The sequence below is a fragment of the Leptidea sinapis genome, chromosome 16, assembly GCF_905404315.1.
Source record: "Leptidea sinapis chromosome 16, ilLepSina1.1, whole genome shotgun sequence".
Taxonomy (NCBI): domain Eukaryota; kingdom Metazoa; phylum Arthropoda; class Insecta; order Lepidoptera; family Pieridae; genus Leptidea; species Leptidea sinapis.
Genome location: NC_066280.1, coordinates 4,387,304 through 4,398,999, shown reverse-complemented (window position 1 = coordinate 4,398,999; position 11,696 = coordinate 4,387,304). Strand labels below are relative to the sequence as shown.

Here is an 11,696-nt window from a genome sequence, read left to right as displayed (position 1 = left end):
CACAATTTCATATACGCAACAGATGATTAGGAATGTAAATGAATTAAACACAAAAATAAAAAGCATGTTCTGATAATTATTATTTATTTACTATAGAACATAACACTAGTAAAGTATTTTCATTTAAATCACGATTGCCTATTAAAATATTGTGTGAATTTAGAACTCTATTAATGATCAAGGAATATATTACCTTCTATTTTATTACTATTTACATGTATTTATTCTCTTTCTTAAATCTTATTAAAATTTATATTCCAAAGTACTTATGTATAAATGTTATTTATCTAATACCTACACATTGTTTTTATAAAAACAAAATGCATTGACATGCTATTATACACATCTAGACTCACAATCTCCAATAAAGGTCGTCAAAAATGTACTAGCGGCATTGTATATGCAACATACCTATCTAGTTATTTATAACCACTGACCAATTATATTTAATATATTATTTCGTTAAATGTGGCAAATGGAATAAAAAAAATTAACAAATAACAACCGTCTTCAGGAACACTATTCCAAAACAATAGATATAATATGCACTTAAAAGTAAAAATATAATTGCGTATGTTTATACAATTAATTAATCTAATTCTAGTCAGTCTATTATTGCTATTTTTGGAATCGGTGTCCTCCCGCCGCGGCCCCGCTCTCGCCTCTCGCTTCCTCACATCGCACGTGCGACTCAAGCACATCTCACCTATAACTACTTAACTACTATGTAGTTACTGCGTCCACCATGAAACTTATCTCCTAAAACTAAAGCATTATTGAGTTAAAATTAGAGACCTAAATCTTTTAAAATCATATTTAAGCGAAAGAGTTCAAATAGTCGATGTAAATGGCAAACGAACTTCGGGTAAACCTGTAGGTATAGGTATTCCGCAGGGTTCTATTCTCGGTATTTTCTTGTTTCTTATATATATTAACGTTCTACCGTTTGTGTTAGATGATAGCCATGAGATTGATATAGTTTGCTGATGATACTTCACTTATTTTTAAAGTGAAGCGACATGCAGATATTGATGATAATGTAAACAATGCACTCTCAATGATAGTGCGTTGGTTTTAGACGAATAATCTGGACTTAAACAGTAAAGAAACAAAGTGTTTACGGTTCATTACACTAAACACAGCGGAGGTACAAACCAACGTACTTATAAATGACCATAGACTGGAACTTTTGGACACTACGGTCTTCTTGGGTATCACGATAAAAAGCTTCAGTGGGGTCCACATATTGCCCAACTAGCAGATAGACTCAGCTCTGAGGCATATGCCGTTAGAAAGATTAGAGAGTACCTACACGAATGTTGCGACTGCTAGATTAGTGTACTTCAGTTATTTTCAGTTATAATACTACGGTATTTTACTGTGGGGTCATGCTGCTTATATATATATAGTGTTTACTCTACAAAAGAGAGCTGTTCGTGCTATATATTAGCTTGGTTATAGACAGTCTTTCAAAGAAAAAATTAATAAAACAAATATTATGACTCTTCATTGTCAATACATTTATGAAAATTTAATATACGTTCACAAAAATCGTCACCTTTTTGCTCTTAATAGTGATTTTCATTATTATAACACTGGAAATAAGGGATTGCTTGTGACTAATTCAAGTAGGTTAAATAAGATACTTATAAGCTTTAAGGGTAAATGTATACCTACACTTTTATAATGAAGTTTCAGCCACTGTTCAGGCATTGTCTATAAATAAATTTAAATGTTTTATAAATAAATGGCTCTGTCGTAATCCTATTACTCCACAGCTGAATATCTAAGTGATCGGACAGCTTGGGACTAGATTATGATTATTTTATAGCAATAGCAATGACAGTACAATATTGTATATTTTTATTAAAAAGAGCGCAAAAAATGAATGCTGGGAGAGTTTCTTGCGCCGCTTCTTCTCTTTCAGAGCGCCATTTGTTTCCGAAGCGGTAGTAGTATTTAGTGTATAAGAAATGACATCAAAAAAAAAAGTCTAAAGGAATCAATTTGGAGAAAATAAATGCCTTTTATGCCTTTTTACAATCCTACCTTGGCTGACACCGACTCCAAAAATAACAATAATCGTTACTAGAATTAGATTAATTAATTAGATTGTATTAAAATACGCAATTATTTTATTACTATACTTTTTAGTGCATATTATATTTATTGTTTTGGAATATAATTTTTGAAGTCGGTTATTTTTTTGTTGTTTTTATTTTTTATTTTTAGATTTTAAGTGAATCTGACCTACACTAACTAATAATTTGTCTAAATAATATGTGTACTTACATCTACAAAATTTTGCAATGCAGCGATGAACGTAAGCGCATTGCAATTTTATTTACTGTGACTCGTTACGGAGTTCCATTCATCATCATATTTGACTACGACAATTACTTGACCATAACGACGTGACGAAAGGGGACTCAAATATCCGGATAGCAAATAAAAGATTCGGCCTAGTAGAGTTAATTTGCTCCTAAGAATTGAAGAGTTCCATTCTTTTGTCATGGATCCCATAATCAGACCCTAACCAAACTCTCGCCAACCTATCTTTGAAGTATATCCTTTCCAATAAAAAAATAATCATCGAAATCGGTTGGCGGGATATTGAGTTATTCGTAAATTTATCATCCACTTTGCTATACGTATGTATAGCAAATTTAAGACTTTTATGGTTTTCTCATGGATTCCACTCTCAGATCTGGACTAAATTACAATGGGACCACACGGGAAGCACCAGCTTTCAAATAAAAAAATAATTATCAAAATCGGTTCACCCAGTCGAATGTTTTGAGGTAACAAACATAAAAAAAAACATAACGACGAATTGAGAACCTCCTCCTTCTTTTTAAACGACTTCAAAAAAGTACCTACTAATTGACACACTTCATATTGTCTAGCCCCAAATAGGCATAGCCTGTACTAGTGGGGTTTTGGTGACTTTGACTGGCCCTAATAGGAGCTGTGGTCGCGTTCTTGGAATATTTATTATTTTAAAGTACCAGTTATTTTACACAGAATGCCAGCTAGATGGGTACCAGGACCCAGGTTTGAGCATCGTTGTGTTTCGGTTTGAAGGGCGCCGTAGCTAGTGCAATAGGGTATATGCATGTAACTTATATTTACTTCAATCTTATCTCTTTATTATTATTGACATTATCATAAATAGTTTTTTCTTGTTAAATTTTGGCTGAATAGTGCAATAAATACGCGTGAATTCTAAAGCGCAGTGTGAATTCAAGGTCTAGATAAACAATATATTATTAATAGAATGATCCTAGATATTATTTTCGGTGGTTTTTTATGTTATTAAAGATTTAACGAGAATCATAGAATAATAATAACAATGTTAAGGTTCTCTTTTAAGATTACATTTTAAAATAAAAAAAAAAAATTATAGTCTAAATAAAAATTATATGTTGATTAAACTCACTTCAAAATTGGTACTTTGTATAATATACCACAACAATATAAGCAAGTTGTTGTAGATACGTACGGGTTATCTGATGTTAAGTGATCACCACCGCCCACATTCTCCTGGAATATCAGAGGAATCACAAGAGCGATGCCGGCCTATTTAAAAAGTGTACGCGCTTCTCTTGAAGGTACCCATATCGTATCGTCCTGGAAACACCGAAAAAGGAAGCTCATTCCATAGCTTCGTCGTACGTGGAAAAAAGTTCCTTGAAAACCGCACTGTGGAGGAACAACACACGGATGTGTGGGGTTCTGGATAAATAGTGGGGATGATATCCTAATTTGTGGCGTGTCGTACGAAGGTTGATTTGGCGACAGGAATCAAGTCAAACAGCTCTTTGTATACTCCCCGTGATAAATGCGGTAGAAGACACACAATTAAGGGATTTCCCTATCCAACGCCATGTTACCTAGGTAGCCGTTTACAGACCTTGGGTCCCCGACAATTGGAGCAGCTCTTTGTAGCACGCGGTCAAATGGTTACTGTTTACACCACTTTGCCCAAATAGTTCAGGCTCTTGAACTAAAAAAAAATACTTTATCTAGTGCACTTCCGAAGTATTTTTGCGCATAGACACCAGAAAATACTTATAAGCAAGTTTTTGCTTTGGTCAATTATTTTATAAATCACAAAAAGTAATTAAATTTAATCCGTTTCACCAGAATTATTACAAATTTGTTTATATACTCGTACAAGTGCTGACCATACTCCGCGGCCGCTCATTGTATGAATTATCATATTGTTACGAAATGCCATTGACTGAATTAGTTGAATTGCGAGTTTATAGGTATTTTTAAGCCAAAAAAATATAGGTTCCGGATAAGTAATCACCAACATAACATGTACTAAAACCTTCTCCGGAATACGCTGCATCTAATGGTATAAATATTATTGTGATCGGTTCAGTAGTTTTCGCAATATAACCGAAGGAAAAAACCGGCCATACATTTATAAGTACAAGATTTAAGATACTCTGACGTCACAGAAATGCCGCTAACGAACGTCTTCCTCATCTTGTCACTTTTTCTAATAAAAAAAATCATTATTCGATTTTTGTAGATCACACAAATATTCGCAAAATATCATCCCACTATCATTATTTATATTTAGTTTTTTTTATAAATAATCTAAGCAACAACGTTCAAACGTCTAATAATAATAAATCTCAGTCAGTCAGGTCCTTAGCGAAAACACCAAAATCATTTCAATCAGTGAACGCATATAAAATATTCAATACGTTCAAAAACTAAAAAAAAAATCTAATACAAAACCTCAAAGTCATTATACGAAAACGTTTTATCGAGAGTGATAAATTTTGAACCTTATGGCGATGCTGAAATATTTAAATGAGGTCCTTATCGGTGAAATGTTACCTGGCTGGTATTTTTTGCGGGCCTGCACGTGACAGATACAAATAGTCCCGCCATATCCTTTAAACTCCCTACTTTTTGCTCCGGTTGACCTAATTTACTAATCATGCCAAATTACATGGTTCGCGTTTTTCATCTGACCTGCATTTTAGGGAAAATTTTTATGGTTAAGTGCGAGTTGCGATACCAAGAGCTCCATACCATTATATAAGTAACACTATTAGTAAATACTTTTGTAAAACCATTTTTTCTAATTTGCATGGCGAAAAGCTTGTAATATGCCAACTTGGTTTGTTTTAAAATTAAAAGCGGCAATATTATAATCGCGGTAATATCTACAATCTTGCAATTTTTTAACCCCCTTATTCATAATGGTTCGCTAACTTAAAACAGCCGCTAAGGAGTGTTTTTTCTCATTCTGACTTAGGTCAATAGAAGAAGACATTTACATTCATTACTTTGGTTATCTGTTTCATTAGAAATATTTTTATGGTCATTTAAACTTTCTGAGTCTTCCTTCTTTTCATTTTCATTTTCACGTTCACCAGAACTGGTTTCGGATTCTTTTTGGATTCTTTCTCCAGGTGTTGCTGTATCAACTCTTGCATCATGAGGTGATAATTGTGAACTAAATAATAAAGGATTTAACATAGAAGGTTTTTCTTTCATGTACTGTTTTAATTCCCTGAACAAATCGCGCACAGGTTTCCCCGATTTACCGAGACCTGGGCCTACATTTTGGAGACCTTTTGGAAGTAGTAAATTAGCTTCCGCGAAAGGATCCATTCTAACTTTTAATGTTTGGCCATAGAAAACTTGTCCATTCAACATAGATACAGCCTGAAAAAAACTCACCCATGTTAATGGTAATACTACCTGTACATTATATGCGTGATACTTTGTAAACGCGTTCGCGAGAGCAACGCCTAAATGCCATATTTATATCGACGGAATGTCGAAACGCTTTCGACTTTAATAGATTATTCCGCCGCGAGACATACAAAATATATATATTGGAGATAGATCACTTGGCGTTGCTTCTACAGCATCTATTACGAGAGTATTCCGAAGAGCTGACATGACCTAATTCCCGCCGTCCAATTCGACGCCACAATATAGGATAATATCCCAACTATTTGAATGTCTGGCGTTCCTGTACTGGGCGGTTTTCAAGTAACTTTCTTCCACCTACAACCTGACAATGGAATTAGCTTCCTTGTGTAATTTTTCCAGTACAATAAGACATCGGTACTTTAAAAAAGATGCGCACACTTTTCTAAAAGTTCGTCAACGCTTCTGTTATTCTTCTGATGTTGAAAGAGAAAGAGGGAGAGGATGATCACTTATAACCCGTACGACTTAACGAGAAACTTACATTGTAAACTCGTAGATGTAGGTACGAGACGTATACCATTAAAATACCTCTTTAATGGCCTTGCCTGGCCTGTAATATTATAGTAATACGTATAAGTATTTATCTCTAAGCCTTTTTTTATATTTGCTGATACGTACAACAGGAGTCCATTGCCACCGACGCTAAAGCGCAACGGACAGATGGCCATCGGGGCACTAAAGTCCTCGAATGGTGACCACTAACCGTGCTGGTACAACAAGATGAACCGAATATCTGGTCAAGATCGCCGGAATAGGTTCGACGAGGGCAGCGCAGGACCGATCGTTATGGAGGATCTTTAGGAGAGGCTTGTCCAGCAGCGGAAATCTGTCGGCTGAAGTGAGTGAGTGATTACAACATACAAGCTCTTTTATTTTACTTCATACTCTACCTGGACAGCTTCAAGCGGGTGGCTGTACATTATCTTAGCATATTTATCCACCGCATGGATAACTGTACAAAACACAATCCTACCCGCCATTTCGAAGACATCTCTCAGCTCGGATTTGTCACACCGAAACTGTTTGCAAAGAATATAAAAGTTAGATACAATATAATCAAAGTAAATGGAGGTCAAAGGTCATAGGCCTGGAGGATGCGATTTAAGGATGCAATTTCAAGAACTTTGATCGTGCTAGGAAAAAAATTATCTAAACGTTTCCCAAGTGCCTCATCAGAACGAGTATAGTTGTCACTAGGGCGTTCGTCCGAGCACATGTAGGGGGTACAATACATTTACAGATTTAAGTGTTCATTTCTCCAATAATTATTATAATATAATAATAATAATACAAATGCATAAAAGATTGTCAAATTTCATAATTCTATGGAAAATAACCTATAAGTTATGATTCCCTCGAGAGTGGTGAAATGTTCGTTTTATGAGGCATAAACGGCCATACGATTTTTTTTTCAAAGCTTCAAAAGACTACAGAAAGACGATCGGATGGAGAACAAAGTGATCCGTATAACGGTTCCGTTTTTTTTTTTTTTTGAGGTACAGAAACCTAAAGCATGTAAAGGAACTTGAAGGGTTAAATAATAACTTCTAATTTAAGACAAGTTGGTAAGTTGAAGTTGGACTTACATTGGTAACATGGATCCATCTGACAAGGGGTGGAGTAATTTCTAAGCTCATTAGGTACTCCAGCTTCAAACCATATAGACCTTCAGGGTCTGTCTCCCAAAAATCCACATCATTTGTATCACTACAGAATAAAGAAGTAATAAAAGCATGTATTTTTTTTTTATGATAATAAGAGACGAGACGAGCAGGACGTTCAGCTGATGGTAATTGATACGCCTGCCCATTACAATGCAGTGCCGGATTCTTGAAAAACTCAAAAATTCTGAGCGGCACCACAATTGCGCTCGTCACCTTGAGACTAAGATGTTAAGTCTCATTTGCCCAGTAATTTCACTAGCTACGGCGCCCTTCAGACCGAAACACAGTAATGCTTACACATTACTGCTTCACGGCAGAAATAGGATCCAAATTTTATGCCATCTGTCTATCAATCGTTACACATTATTACAACATGGCAATTTTAATACATTTCCAAATTCAATATATTAATTAATCAATCATTAAATTTAAAAAACATCATTCATGGATCGTGGATTTAGGATAACCATTGCATATAGAACATGACCATAATGGTAAGGAAACAAACTGTAACACAAAGAAGGTTGTATAACAATATATTGAATTATTATTCTGTACAGGTACATATCCATCAGAGGTTTAAGGAAAAAAAACAGCAACGGAACACATAAAAATCCTTATTATTATTATTATACATTATTTGTAACATACCTCTGACGACCTGTATAGCCGAGTGGTTAGTGATCCTACCTACTAAGCTAGAGGTCCCGGGTTCGAATCCCGGTATGAGCAAGCATTTATATGATGAATATGGATGTTTGTTTCCGAGTCATGGATGTTTATATGTATTTATGTATGTTTATATGAATTTATGTATGTTTAAGTAAGTATATTGTTGTCTTGCAACCTATAACACAGGCTATATATGCCTAATTTTGGGGCAAAATAATTTGTGTTGAAAGTGTGTCAATATTATTATTATTAATAGCCTCTAATTATGGAGATGCACACTATCCATAATAGTGAAAAAATATATCTAAATATTAAAGTACTTCAATAATATTAATTATGATATTTTAAAAGAAAAAAATAATATATTTAGGAAACAAAATTTTAATTACCCTCACATGACCGCACAAAATGGCATGAAGCTGGGTGGTCTATGCTAACAAAGCACTGACACCTACTTATATTATGGAAAATATATTTATTTAGATTAGAATTAGTTTTTTAATGATTAAAGTTAAGTAGCTCTACCTGTGTGTATTGCAGGCATTTAATGTCGCCACACTGCATCAGACAATGCTTGAAGCAAACTTACCTGACAAATGTTAGATAGAATCTTGAGTTTATAAAATTATTACTGTGCCTATGCTAATCATAAATATAATTTAGGGAAGGAACATATTCTAAGAAAAATTTCGACTTATAGAAAGAGTTCACTAATGAACACATGTACGGAATAATTATAGGTTTATAAATATTGTACTATTTTCAATCCTTACCACTTAGCAATTTGCACTGTCGTCACTGACGAATTGTCACTATCCGGATCTTCATCATCAACTAAAACAATATCACAAATGACATCCATTCAATAAACAAAATAAGTTTACTTACTAAATAATGTTTTTATATCAAACAATAAGATGCGTTTATTACAAACTGTTTTTTTTTCGGTTTTATGGTGTATTTGAACAAGTTTTTATATAATACTAGATGTCCCAGCAAACATTGTATTGCCGATATTAAAATCGCGATACAAAAGTAACTGTTGATCGTAGATCGGTGAAAATTTGAAGTTGTATGTACTTTTTAAAGCTGACTCATAATCAAACAAATTAAAAAAAAAATGTAAAAAAGTTTAAAAAAAAAATCGTGTGGACCACCCTTAACATTTAGGGGGATGAAAAATAGATGTTGTCCGATTCTCAGACCTACCCAATATGCACTCAAAATTTCATGAGAATCAGGCAAGCCGTTTCGGAGGAGTTCAAAGTTTAACACCATGACACAAGAGTTTTATATATTAAATATAACATATTGTAATCTGTCTAATTTTGTGGTAGGAGGGATGTAGCTGTTGTCAAAAACAGTGCTATCAATGTATAATATTTGGAACCTTTCATTAAAGTAATTTGCTCTTTGTTATTTGTATAGAATTAAGAAACTCTGATTTTATGCTTATCATCGTTTATGCTTATCATCTTTCCGTAAACAGAATTTATTTCTTGTTTCTAATGAGAACCACAAGACAATTGCCAGTGTGTATTTTCTCCGTTGATTGCTAACATGTGGAATATGAATGTACACCAATGTTATTTGAACTAAAAAGTACTTTACCAAACATAACCAATTAACATTTATCGAAATGGAGATCTGTCATTAAATAAAAGAGACAAAGAAATGAAAACTAGTGACATGCAGACAGTTTGTACACAACATGAACTAGATAAAATATTGAGAAATATTAAAGTTTATTACAATTACTTTACCTTCCACTGTTAACTTTCCTTCGATTTCTTTAGTTTTTAGCTTGTCAAGAGCAATCTTATAGTGCTCTTCACTGTTGAACCGTAACTGAATTTGATAGTTATTCTTGTTACTTCTTTTGTCCAATATTTTCAAGACATTTACTCCACACTGTAATTACAGTTACCACAAAATATTCAAGGCAAAAAGAAAATTATATCAATTTGTATGCTTAGGGTCGGTCATGAGTAACCACTTTAAAAAGAGGGGGTAGACCTTTAACCTAGGAGGAAGAGTGGAACGTAACTGGTAATTTGGTGTCTAGTACACCAAATTCCAAAATCACTTACACAAGAGCACACTTCTCTCTTATTGAATAAAGACAAAAAAAAATTATTATTTAGCTTTTGTTGCCGAGATGATCAAGTTATTCACTGAAAGAGTGATACAATGGGTACTGATGCAGTGGCTCACTGAGTGTGGTATTTTGCACCTTGCCTTCCAGCATGAGATGAGCATGTTCAGCTGATCGTAATTGATATGTCCTGCCATTATGCAGTGCTACTCAGGATTATTGAAATACCCAAAAATTCTGAGTGGCACTACAATTGCACTCATCACCTTGAGAAATAAGATGTTAAGTCTCATTTGCCCAGTAATTTCAGTAGCTAGCTGCAACCTCGTAATTAATCCCATAAGTAAAGGTCTCACTTATCACTTTAAAAAATAACAAATTGTTTTGATTTGAAAGAGCACCACATCTCAAGTCAATTTCCTAATATGCAAATATTGGGGTTGAGCAGATTATCAACAGTAAAGTAGATCATGTAGATGAGGCAACAACAATTTAGTTTGTGTAATCTCATCAGCTTAAAGAACATAATATTTGAATCATGATGGATACCTTTATGGGACACATGCCATTAAATGAATACCATTTTTCAATGGAAGTAATAGTTTAAGTGCAGAGCAGAACAGCATGTAATCCTGGAATGTACAGGAGTCACCAACCAGCAGATTTTTTTTTTTAAACATAAGGTTGCCCCAAGAAGCCTATAAACTATCCTAAGAAGGTTCAGAATTTCTCGAAGGAGCGGAGCTAGTTGGAGTAACAGAACCAACCTTGCACACTAAATGGGCAATTTGAAATTCCAATTGCAAAACATGTAAAATATATTTTACTTTCTTATTTAAAATGGTTTTAAAGTTGTTTTTGTAAAATATTAAGTTATCGTGTAAAAGTAATTCATAAAAACATTTTTAGTGGGACATAGGGTAAGGGTAGCTTTAGGATGAATGTGATCTTTCATACTCATCCTTCTGATAGATTACCAGAGTTTAGTTGTGTGTGTAACAGTTACTGAAAATGACATGGAAATTACAATATTTTGCAATTTCTATAAATGTGTGTAACTATAAATTCACTAGCCATTACATTATTGAAATCACTTACTTCTTTTGTCACATATTCTTTGATTTGAACATAGTTCCATTCACCCGGCAAGTCTGAGAGCAATATAGAATAGTTCTTATTTTTACTCCTCTCACTTTCGCTACCCTCACATTCTTGATCATCCAAATACCTTGGTTTTTTATTGTTATCAGCATGAGCAATAGGTAAAGACAATCTCTTATTGACTCTGTCGTTAGCACTGTTGTCAGTGACGTGTTTTCGTTGACGGCAGTTGAAGGCCGCCCTTCTCGAAATTCATCATGTAAAGAAACCTAACCTCTCTGAAATTCAGCGAACCATCGCTTCACGGTGCTCAATCAAGTGCATCTGTCCCAAAAGCATTTTGAAGACGAGCGGCACAGTCTTCCAGAGAGAGAGAACTTTTAAAATAAAAAAATCATCGCTCTACAATCTTTTCG

At 34.1% G+C, this 11,696-nt stretch overlaps 1 long non-coding RNA gene across 1 annotated transcript; it reads right to left on the bottom strand.

The window, feature by feature from the left end:
• Positions 1-5,306: 5,306 nt before the first annotated feature.
• On the bottom strand, positions 5,307-11,466 carry LOC126968848 (uncharacterized). The gene is made up of 6 exons (XR_007730300.1): positions 11,278-11,466; positions 9,848-9,995; positions 8,858-8,918; positions 7,335-7,455; positions 6,639-6,767; positions 5,307-5,694 (listed from the first exon to the last, which is right to left on the bottom strand). It is a non-coding gene; the product is annotated as an uncharacterized LOC126968848 (long non-coding RNA).
• Between the last annotated feature and the right edge of the window lie 230 nt (positions 11,467-11,696).